Source organism: Oreochromis aureus, linkage group 3, assembly GCF_013358895.1.
Source record: "Oreochromis aureus strain Israel breed Guangdong linkage group 3, ZZ_aureus, whole genome shotgun sequence".
NCBI classification, from domain to species: Eukaryota; Metazoa; Chordata; class Actinopteri; order Cichliformes; family Cichlidae; genus Oreochromis; species Oreochromis aureus.
In genome coordinates, this window is record NC_052944.1 from 30,257,338 (window position 1) to 30,269,979 (window position 12,642).

The window sequence follows — 12,642 nt, forward strand, 5'->3', positions numbered from 1 at the left end:
TATAGTTAGAATTGTGGTGCTATGGTCTAAAATCTAAATTCATATTAGTCTTAAAAAGATATGTAACAATATGTAATGTTAACAAACAAATTGGCATAGGATTTTACACAAAGGAGTTTGAATGTTGTCTATTCAGGTGTACCTAGTCGGCTCATTAGGTCAGCAAAGTCGTCCTTTTCCTCAGATGTAGTGTAGATGAAATAAGAAAATGTGCACATTTTATTTATATAGTATGCAGAGCTATGAAGAAGCAGCACAAAGAAACTGTAAACAGACTTGACAATCCACTGAACAAAGTTTCACTCTATCGCTCTAGACCAAAACCATTTCATTTAAAAACAGGACTGATCATGGGCTGCTCTTTTCAGGCGAAGACACACTTCCACAGATTCATCTGTGCATCTAAGTATTTACGTGCAGTATATACAGACAGAGTGGTGACTGTGGTGGAAGTGACTTTATTCACCACAAACATGTCAGCTGCAGCCAGTGCTTGATGACAGAGCAAAGCTGGTGCTTCTTTAAATGTTTAGCTTATGATCACTTCTTCTGCTTCTATTTTGATGGAAACCTCGCCCACTCTCAGTTATTTTTAGTTTTTTTCTGTGCTTACTTGTGAAGACACAGTTTGACAGATGAGAAGAGGAAACAGAGGTTGTTTCTCTCCCCACAGAGATGGCTGCTGGACTACGTTATCGTAGCTTCGTACACAGCATTGTGCTGCTGCTCTGGGTCTGTCTCCATAGTAAGTACACCTCTGCTTCCAGATGTTTGTGACATGTGTTGTATTTGTTGCGTCATGAACTCTGGTACATGAGTGAGTTCAGAAGATAGCTGCAGCGTTGCCATTTTAGAGTATTGTTGCGCTAAAGTATTTAATATTATTCTAACTGCTACTAATCAACAATTATCTATAACAGAGAAACAGCCTCTGACATTTTATTTCTTTTTTTATTCATTTGCTGTTCTATTTATATGAAAATTACAAAATTATGATTTCATGTTTGTCCACAGAAAAAGTCCAACCTAAAAAAAATTCATGAAGCTATAATGTGTAAATATTTTTGCTATGCTTACATTTTATGTGCCAAGGCAGTCATATCAGAAATGTCACTTATGTATGATGATCTTCTCATTCTGTAAAGAGATATTTTTTATTGTCTGATTTGATTGTTTTTACGTTAACTATCACACTTTGACGATACGGTTTCAGGCAATTTAGACCCACTAACATGTTGAAACTTTCATGAAAATCATACTCAGTCGTTTGTATGTTTTTCAGATGTGGAGGCTTCCAGTGGAAAACATGTCATTCACACAATAGTTGGCGAGACTGTGGAGCTTTCGCCATGCTTACCAACTCTAGGTGTGACTGAAGCAATGTGGAAATATGGAGGAATAAAAATTGCAGACAAAGATGTGGGTGTTTCTAAAGACTCTCCATTTAAGGACAGGTCACAGCTTGACCCTAGAGACTTTACTTTAACAGTGAGAAAACTGACTCTTCAAGATTCTGGTGATTTCATTTTTGTCTCAGAGGTGTTTCGCGAGCAAAGGCCTGCAGTCACCATCACTCTGCAAGTTCATGGTAAGAGACTTTGTTTTTCTTTTAAAAAAGGTCCTGATTACTCTTAATGAAAAGAAACCCTGTGAGCCTAAGAGTTTGTCTTTCTCCTTTAGAAAATGAGAAGTAATCTTACAAGCAGCTTTACTGCTGAGAACTTAAAGAATAAACTTCATTAATGACAGGAGCTAATAACCTGAAAAACAGGTACTTACAAGAGAAGCACACAGGAGGACAGACTCATAACTGGAGGAAGAACACAGCAAAGTGGAAGAAAATCAATATTGGCAATATGTACACACAGTATAATGAGGGGAAAGGACACATGTGGGAGCACATCCAGGGTTAATTATAGATAACGAAACAGAGGAATTAAAACTAGACACAAGACACGAGGAAGAACAGACACTAAGATAAAACAGAAAGAAACAGAAACACCAACTGGACACAAACACAAAAAGGCAAACAAACGTGGAAAGAGGACACATCAGAAACATCAGACAGACATGATAAATATAATAAAACCAAGATACCTGGACTTACCTGGAATTTAACCAGAGAAGAAAAACTTACAAAATCCTACAATATTAAGCACATTGAGGCGACTGTTGTTGTTTGCAGCCATATAAGTAAAACTGAATTAAATTAAGTATAAACAGACTGGAGGAAATAATAGTGACACAGGAAGAATAGGAATCACACAAGTAAACTCACAACCCTCAGTCCATGACCCAGCGAGCATGACAACATGACACAGTGGTGAACAATACTTATCTCCACTTAACGATGTTAGTTATTGTTAACTGGCCTAAATTTACGTAATACATTTGCTGAACTCTGCACAAACATCTACTTTAATCTGTGATGCAAAAGGTGACCTGACACGCTTTCTGTCTTCTTCTGTTTTCTCATTAGAGCCCATAACTAAACAGCCTGTCATAAAAATCAGTTCTACCTGGATTTCCTCAAATGAATCATGTAAAGTTCTGCTGGAGTGCAGCACAACTGGTGATGTCAGCTACAAGTGGACTGTAGGAAACCAAACACTAACTGGTCCCAGTCAACAATACATCATCAGGGAGCAGGATGGAGAGACCAATGTCACCTGCACAGTTTCCAATTATGTCAGTGAGAAGTCTGCATTTCAAACAGTGAAGTGCAGCAAAGATCATTCACACAGAAAAGAAACAGGTATGTGGAGAATGACTGAGGTTGTGAACACAATGTAGCTGCTCTGTTTATATAATTAATTATTACTGTTTGTGATTTCAGAGGACAGCTCTTCTTCTTCTCTTCTCATGTTCATTACTGGACTGTTTACTGGAGTATTGATCACTGTTCTGTTGCTCTTTCTACTTTACTGCATAAAGTCAAAGGGTAAGAGCTTTTGCTGCTACAAATAAAAATGTTGTCTTAATCTCCTAATCTCATACTACTTTCTTTTTTTCTACAGGTCTGCGTCCCAAAAGGTCAGTGAAACTCATCAGCAGCAGTAATATATAAAAATATTTTTATTCTAGGAGTAATAACATATTTTAATTGTTTCAGACTCAAACAGTCTGAAACAATCAACCAGGAAGAAAATCATCAACATGTGTACTCGGCTCTTTCCCACGGTCAGGTCTAACACTGTTTACGTGCTATCATCAGTCATGTTATACTGTTAAAAACGATTAAATGTTAGATCATTTATCAGTGCAAATTATTGTGACTGAATCTCCACTGTTATTAACTTGCAGGTGATCTTTGTGTTTATGAGACAATGAGGCCTCTGAAGATGCTGAACCAAGTACAGTATGACAATGATGAGCCATGAAAGTAGCGGAATGACTCGGGGATTTCACGTAATTCAATTCATTTGAAATGTTTTTAATTTCAGGTAGATCAAAAACGCAATAACATTAAGTCAGATATGAGGTGCTGCAGTACTGCACTGCTGTTACTTCAACCAACTGCTTTGGTGCAAGTCTGACATTAGAAAAGTCACTCTCACCAATAATAAGGAAGTTCTCAAATCCGTAATGCAATTTCTCCACATTCATTAGACTTTCCCATTGTTTTTGTGCACACAGCTTTTGTTTCTACACTTACTTCACTGCTAAAGATATCTGTTATCATGCTGATGCATTCCTCATCTAAATCTGACACCTCATCAAAACCTTTTGTACTTTTGCGAGTCACAACTCACTTACTGTTTAGCATTGCATTTGTGTGTTCTGTCAAATTACTTCTAAATAAATTAATTTATTAACTAAATAAATATATATTATGAAGAAAAATGTCAGTAACATGCTGTCTGTGGTAGCAATCAAATTGCTTTTCAGTTGAAACAAATATGAACATATGTTCTCAAAAGAGGTCTAGTTATAATAAATACATACAATACATATCAGTCTTGTGTCTACAAAACTAAATGCATCAGTAAACTATAGTCCAGTAAATTCATGCTACATACATTTAGTAGCAGTTGAATTGGTAGGCTTGTTCAACGGTTCAGTAATGCAAATATCTAATCATCCAAACATGAGTCAGCAGTTTAAAGCATTCAGGCATGTAGACATGGTCAAGACTTCCTGCTGAAATCCAAACTGAGCATCAGGAAGAAGGATCAATGGAAGTGGTTTGGTTATTGGTGCCAGGCAGGCTGGGCTCGGTATTTCAGACATTTCCCACACAGCCATCTCTAGGATTGAAAAGTAATGGTCTGGAAAAGAGAAAATACCTAGTAGACAGCAGTCCTTGAAGCAGATGTGCTACAACAGCAGGAGACCACACCTGATGAGACTCATATGAGATAACAGGAAATTCAGACTACATCTCACTTGGAAAGTTGGACGATAGAAGACTGGGGAGAAAATGATGTACTCCAGCAGCATCCACAGTCACCAGATCTCAGTGAAGTAGACTACTTTGTGGTGTGGTTGAAGGGGAAATTTGGATGAGCAAAATGTGAAAAGGACCTTGCTGAATCTATGCAACTCTAGATCACTCACTGTTGTGAATACTATCCAGCACTGCATTAATGTTTTCAATCAAATTACCTTTTTTCAAATATGTATGAAAGAGCAAATACAATAACACCCTGACAGTGTTTTACATTTAACATACATAAATACAAACGTGTCACAGCTGCAGTCTTTCCTGGAGATTTTCATCAACATCAGTCCTATAAAAAAAATAAATATGCCATGCTGTGTCATCAGACTGTCAATTGGTGTCATTTATAATTCTCCCACGTTTTACCATTAAAGTGTTTAACAGTGTGGCACATATTCTGCTAGGCTGTTCATTTTCCTGGAGAGTTATTTTTTATTATTTTCCATAATATACACTGAGACAAAACTTTCCTTATTTTCTTAACTTTTATCGTGTTTGTTTATTAGTTTAATTTTCTTTCTAATTCACAGATATTGAAGCCAAAACTACTCACAGAAAGCAAAAAGCAGGATCATGACAGCAGGACATAGAAGATGATGAATGACAGCGATCTGTTTCTCTAAAGGAGCCATGGACAGCAGGAAAAGAAGGAGAGGGGGGAAGTTTAGCCATGTTAGACAGCGATTCAATCATCATCGGGAAACTGTTATTTTGTTTTCTTGTTTTTAATTTAAAAAAATCTTGGATTTTGGATTTAAACATGTGATATGTAACTACTTTTCCAATCTGTATTTGAAAGAAAAAAATAGTGTAAAATAATGACTTATTGCTATTAGTCCAGTAGCACTTTCTTTAATAAATACATTAACTGATTAAGCACAGCACAGAGGATGCTGTTTTATTGAGTTTTATTTCAACTTTTCTGAAGTCAGTTACAACAGAACTGGATCTGAAGTGCAGTATTTCGGCACTTTTCCTTGATACTTGATAATTCATTGACACTGATGCTATTTAATCACGTTATCTAGGAATGTAAAATGAACCAGGAGACACCCACAAGATAAATGACTGAAATCCATTCAGCCATATAGATTACATGATGGCAAACGTGCAGAAACATGTGTGCAGGGTTTTGTTCAGAAACATTTTGAAACCATCACTTGAATCCAAGATGGCTGTTAGAAAACAATTACTAACTTGAACTGGTTCAGAAGAAAAATGTGGTCATTTTTAGAGTTCATTTCTAAAAATGACCACATTTTTACAAAAGAAGCAAAACAAGCAGAAATACCTGTCATAGAAAATGTAGTTGCATTTTTCCGGAAAGAGACAAAAAATATGATTATCATGAATGTGTTCAACCATAAGAAAACCCAGAATCATACCAAAGCGAGAAAGGACAGTCAAACCACATCTAATTATGTATATGTGTTCACATATACCTACATATACCAACTCACATATAAGTCCTTGTGAAATTCAGTGTGACATCCTTTTGACACTACACATCATTTTTGTCTTTCCATGACTTTTTTAAATAATAGAAGTAATACAAACACTGCAAACACCTTGAGGAAAAATCCAGTTGTTATATTTGCTCCAATCTGAATCATGTAGATTATAACAGTACCAATATTCATTTTTCATCGTCAATTCTATAATAATCAGAGATGTTTTTCTTTGTTCCTCTTATTTGATTATCTATTTTTAAAATAAAATTAATTCTTAGATCTTTTTAATGTCTGTTATTTATGGATTTTGATTTGATTTTCATCTTTTTTTAATTTATTGATCACATTTTATCTTAAATGTGACCAACAGATAGTTCTCTGGATTTAATTAAGTTTATCGTGGTTGATTGGCCTAATTTTATATAGTACATTATATAAAAGTGGGGATCAGTTAATTGGAAACTTTAAATTGCCCATATATGGGTGTGAATGTGAGTGTGATTGGTTGCCTGTGTCTATGGTTGTACCCTGCCTCTTGCCCCAAGACAGCTGGGATAGGCTCCAGCCCATCCCCCAGTGTGCATATTTACTCTCTACTCTCTTATACACAAATGTTGTTTGCTATTTAGTATTTGAAAATCTGTTGCTATTTTATTAATGATTTATTTGGATCAAAATATTTTTTCTCATTATACTTATTCAAATCTTCATTTAGTATATGCTGTGGTAGTCTCATTTTTTTTGATTGGTGAGCTTGTTGCAAACTATACAGATCATTTGCTTTGGTTAAAGAGAATCTGTGAATATTTTTATGCTCTTCTAAAGTAGGTTTCCATAGTTCACATGAATTAGACTTTTATTAACCCCTCAAAACAAACTGTTTAACTCCCCAGTATGATAAAAAGAGAAAGCTCCTTCCGGTGGTGTCAAGTCTTTATATTTTCAACTTTTCACACATATCCCCATAAGTCTCAGCAATTAATTTCTGTCCTCTATTGGGGCTAGCAGTCTGCAACTGCTACCATCAAGCATAATTCATGCAATGTATGATTCCTGCTGTGCTGTCAAGGGGACATCCTGGGCTCTCTATTGATGCCACATTTGTTGTGGGCTCACAGAGCACAAGATGACTGAAATTGCACAGATTTTTTGATATCTAGAGGGGGAAATAAGAACATTTTCAGGTGACCACACACACACAGCAGCTAAGAGTTAAGCTAAGAGCACACTAAAAGAGTGAGATGGACATTTCTGAAGCTGGCATTAAAACTGAAAACAGTCTGGAAGTGAAACATTCTTCAATATATATTAGGTCACCACATAACTTGTAAAACTAAGATCTGAATTTACTGGTTCCTGGTTTTAGCCAATTCAGCAAGTCAGACAGATTCTTGGAGATTAGGCAGTCCATTAAATTAACAAATGACCTCGATGTCTCTGATAAGAAGGGAAAGAATAAAGCCATTTGGAAAGTGCACAGTGGTGGTTTTTTGAGTCTGTGGGTTTTTGTGTTGATGCACCTGTAGCGCTTCCCTGAGGGAAGCGGGCTGAACATGTTGAAGCCAGGGTGGGAGCTGTCCTTGATAATGTTTGCTGCTCTGCTGAGGCAGCGGGAGGAATAAATGTCCATCAGGGAGGGGAGAGGGGAGCCGATGATCTTTTGTGCTGTCTTGACCACACTCTGAAGCCTCACACTATCTGCCTTGGTGCAGCTGCCGTACCATGCCGTGATGCAGTAGGTTAGCAGGCTCTCAATGGACGAGCGGTAGAAGGTCAGCAGCAGGTTGGAGTTCAGCTTGTACTTCCTGAGGACCCTCAGGAAGTGCAGCCGCTGTTGGGCCTTCTTCATGACCGCTGAGATGTTGTCTGTCCAGGAGATGTCAGCAGAGATGAGGACACCAAGGAACCGGAAGGTGTGGACCCTCTCCACACACTCCCTGTTGATGTAAAGGGGGGCTAAGTCAGTGCTGTGCCTCCTGAAGTCGACAATGAGCTCTTTGGTTTTCTTAGTGTTCAGTGCCAGGTTTTCTGAACACCATGCTGCCAACTTCAGGACTTCCTCTCTGTAGTCTGCCTCGTCTCCCTTTGCGATGAGTCCGACTACCGTGGTGTCATCAGCAAACTTGATGATGAGATTGTTGTTGTGGGTCGAACTGTAGTCCTGGGTGTAGAGAGAATACAGGAGGGGGCTCAGCACACAGCCCTGTGGGGAGCCGGTGCTCAGTGTGCGAGTGGAGGAGAGATGAGGGCCGAGTCTCACAGTCTGGGGCCGGTTTGTGAGAAAGGAGTCTCACAATCTGTTTAACATTTCCCATGAACTTACAATGGCCCCCACTGTGTCATGTGTGGAGGTGTGATAGAGTATAAGGCCCATTCGTGGTGCACATGCATACAACTAAGTGAGAAAGTTATATTACTATTACTAAAGTGATATGGTTAAAATATGCAGTTAATACATCAGAAAAGAAATCTGGCAGTACACAACAGACCAAGTTTTATTTATATGTGTGTATTTTTTCTAGCAATATTTCTAATTAAAAACCAAATAAAAATTTAAATGACTAAAACTGTGTATTAGTACTTGTTGCTTTCAAACTGATCGTTTTTCTTTGTATGACTTTTTATGTGATCATTCCTTCATTCACTTCTCTTTAGTACATGGGGATCTGTCCGGCCCGGGAGCCATCGCCAGTCCCCTTTGAGGCCTTCCCCAAACCGCAGCACCAGTTCATACTTCCTCATTGCACATCGTTACCAAGGTTGTGGTCCCAGCTTGTGAACTGTGTTAATTTGACTTCCTGGCTCTGTCGTCCCCTGATTCCCTGATTGTTCTCACCTGTGGTAATTCCTATCACCTGCGTTGTGTTGTTTCTTGATGATAATAAGACCCCAGTGTATATACAGCCCAGTCGGTGTCAGTGTTTGTCAGTGTTTTTAGTATGATCATCCTGTCCCGTATAACTTCATGTGATTGCATTCCTTTCCTCGCTCCTCCTGTTTAGGATTTCTGTTTCAGTGGGGTTTGGTTTTAGTCTAAATAAAAAGGTCATATTTTGTTATTTTAGTCTGCATCCTGCATGTGGCTGCTTACTCTATGATGCAAATATAATCCACATTAAGACACTCAACTTGCATCTTTCACCCCTCTACTTTGTGCTGTACTGTTTCAGGGCTAACTTTTCACAGGCTGCAGGTAGACTCCTGCCTCTGTGAATATGCTGCTTAGGGCCTTTTCCTTTGGTGGCATGATCAGAGCATCTGTGCCTCTGGTACACTTGTTGTCAGCCACTTCCTCCTCCTGATCACCATTTGTTATCTGTGGCTGCCTAGTATGTCTGTGTTATTGCGAGTAGAGTGAATTAAAAAAAAAAAACAGAGTCTGAGAGGACAATTAAACTTTAGTAATCGTGAAAATGTAACAGGTTTTTCTTTCTGTGTTCGACAATATATTCACACGTATTAAAATCTAACTGTCCATCCATCCATCCATCCTCATCCGCTTTATCCGAAGTCGGGTCGCGGGGGCAGCAGCCTAAGCAGAGAAGCCCAGACCTCCCTCTCCCAGCCACCTCCTCCAGCTCATCCGGGGAACACCAAAGGCGTTCCCAGGCCAGCCGAGAGATATAATCTCTCCAGCGCGTCCTGGGTCTGCCCAGGGGCCTCCTCCCGGTGGGACATGCCCGAACACCTCACCCAGGAGGCGCCCAGGGGCATCCTTGTCAGATGCCCCGAACCACCTCAACTGGCTCCTTTCGATGTGGAGGAGCAGCGGCTCTACTCTGAGCCCCTCCCGGATGGCCGAACTTCTCACCCCATCTCTAAGGGAGAGGCCAGCCACCCTTCGGAGGAAGCTCATTTCTGCCGCTTGTACCCGCGATCTCGTTCTTTCGGTCACTACCCACAGCTCGTGGCCATAGGTGAGGTCGGGACGTAGATCGACCGGTAAATTGAGAGCTTAAGCTTTTACACTCAGCTCCCTCTTCACCACGACGGACCGGTGCAGCGTCCGCATCACTGCAGCCGCAGCACCAATCCGTCTGTCGATCTCCGGCTCCCTTCTCCCATCACTCGCGAACAAGACCCCGAGATACTTGAACTCCTCCACTTGGGGCAGGAACTCATCCCGACCCGGAGTGGGCACTCCACCCTTTTCCGGCTGAGAACCATGGCCTCAGATTTGGAGGTGCTGATCCTCATTCCCGCTGCTTCACACTCGGCTGCGAACCGTTCCAGTGCGAGCTGGAGGCCCCCACCGATGAAGCCATCAGAACCACATCATCCGCAAAAAGCAGAGATGAGATTCTGAGGCCACCGAAGTGAAAGCCCTCCGCCACTTGGCTGCGCCTAGAAATCCTGTCCATAAAAATTATGAACAGAATCGGTGACAAAGGGCAGCCCTGGCGGAGCCCATCACCCACCGGAAACAAGTCCGACTTATTGCCGGCAATGCGAACCAAACTCTTGCAACGGTTGTATAGGGATCGAATGGCCCGTAACAGTGGGCCAGACACCCCATACTCCCATAACACCTCCCACAGGACACCCGAGGGACACGGTCGAATGCCTTCTCCAAGTCCACAAAACACATGTAGACTGGTTGGGCAAACTCCCATGCACCCTCAAGTATCCTCGAGAGGATAAAGAGCTGGTCCAGTGTTCCGCGACCAGGGCGAAAACCGCATTGTTCCTCCTGTATCCGAGGTTCGACTAACGGACGAACTCTCCTTTCCAGCACCCTGGCATAGACTTTCCCAGGAGGCTGAGGAGTGTGATCCCCCTATAGTTGGAACACACCTCCGGTCTCCCTTCTTAAAGATGGGGACCACCACCCGGTCTGCCAGTCCAGGGTACTGCCCCTGATCTCCACGCAACATTGTAGAGGCGTGTCAACCAGGACAGCCCTACAACGTCCAGAGCCTTCAGGAACTCGGGCGGACCTCATCAACACCAGGGCTCTGCCACCGAGGAGTTGTTTAACTGCCTCAGTGACCTCGACCCCAGAAATTGGCGGGTCATTCCCTCATCCCCAGACTCTGCTTCCTCCTCGGAAGACGTGTCAGTGGGATTAAGGAGGTCCTCAGTATTCCTTCCACCGTCTGACAATTTTCTCAGTCGGCGTCAGCAGCGCACCGCCAGCACTATACACAGTGCAGGTAGAGCACCGCTTTCCCCTCCTGAGACGCCTGACGGTTTGCCAGAATCTCTTGAGGCAGTCCGAAAGTCTTTTTCCATGGCCTCTCGAACTCCTCCCACACCCGAGTTTTTGCTTCAGCCACTGCCTGAGCCGCATTCCGCTTGGCCTGTCGATACCTGTCAGCTGCCTCTGGAGTCCCACAGGCTAACCAAGCCCGATAGGGACTCCTTCTTCAGCCTGGTGGCTCCCTTCACCTCTGGTGTCCACCATTTGGTTCGGGATTACCACCACGGCAGGCACCAACCACCTTGCGGCCGCAGCTCAATGCAGCAGCCCGCAATGGAGGCGCTGAACATGGTCCATTCGGACTCAATGTCCCCAGTCTCCCTCGAATGTTGTTGAAGCTCTGCCGGAGGTGTGCGTTGAAGATCTCGCGGGACTGGGGCCTCTGCTAGACGTTCCCAGCACACCCTCACTACGCGTTTAGGTGCACCGGGTCTGTCCAGCGTCCTCCCCGCCACCTGATCCAACTCACCACCAGGTGGTGATCAGTTGACAGCTCAGCCCCTCTCTTTACCCGAGTGTCCAGAACATATGGTCGCAGGTCTGGTGATACGATTACAAAATCGATCATCGACCTGCGGCCTCAGAGCATCCTGGTGCCACGTGCACTTATGGACACTCTTATGTTTGAACAAGGTGTTCGTTATGGCCAAACTGTGATTTGCACAGAAGTCCAATAACAAAACACCACTGGGTTCAGATCAGGGAGGCCGTTCCTCCCAATCACGCCCCTCCAGGTCTCGCTGTCGTTACCCACGTGAGCATTGAAGTCTCCCAGTAGGACAACAGAGTCTCCAGGTGGGGCACCTTCCAGCACCCCCAGGGACTCTAAGAAGGCTGGGTACTCTGAACTGCCACTCGGCGCATAAGCGCAGATGACAGTCAGGACCCGTTCCCTGACCCTGAGGCGCAGGGAACAAACCCTCTCATCCACCGGAAAACCCCCAACGTGCATCGGCAGCAAGCCGGGGATATTAGAATACCCACCCCAGCCCGCCGCCTCTCACCAGGGGCAACTCCAGACTGAGACAGAGTCCAGCCCCTCTCCAGGAGACTAGTTCCAGAGCCCAAGCCATGCGTGAGGTGAGCCCGACTATATCTAGCCGGTACTTCTCAACCTCACGCACTAACTCAGGCTCCTTCCCCACCAGAGAGGTGACATTCCATGTCCCTATTGCCAGTCTTGGCAGCCGGGATCGGTCCGCCAGGGCCTCCGCTCCTGGCCGCCGCCCGACACACATTGCACCCGACCCCTATGGCGCCTCCTGCGGGTGGTGGGCCTGCGGGAGGATGGGCCCATGTCTCCTCTTCGGGCTGTGCCCGGCCGGGCCCCATGGACTAAGGCCCGGCCACCAGGCGCTTCGCCCTCGGGCACCCTCCCGGGCCTGGCTCCAGGGCGGGGCCCCGTAACCCTATCCCGGGCAGGGTAAACTGTTCCCTCGATGTTCTTTTCATACGGGTCTTCTGAATCGCTCTTTGTCTGGTCCCTCACCCAGGACCAATTTGCCATGGGAGACCCTACCAGGGGCAAAAAGCCCCAGACAACATAGCCC

The 12,642-nt window shown here is 43.4% G+C and overlaps 1 long non-coding RNA gene across 1 annotated transcript; it reads left to right on the forward strand.

Annotated features, from left to right (window-relative positions):
• The first annotated feature begins 1,453 nt into the window (after nt 1–1,453).
• Nucleotides 1,454–2,875, forward strand: LOC120439159. Its single transcript, XR_005612425.1, has 3 exons — nt 1,454–1,588; nt 2,480–2,755; nt 2,837–2,875. It is a non-coding gene; the product is annotated as an uncharacterized LOC120439159 (long non-coding RNA).
• The last annotated feature ends 9,767 nt before the right edge of the window (nt 2,876–12,642 follow it).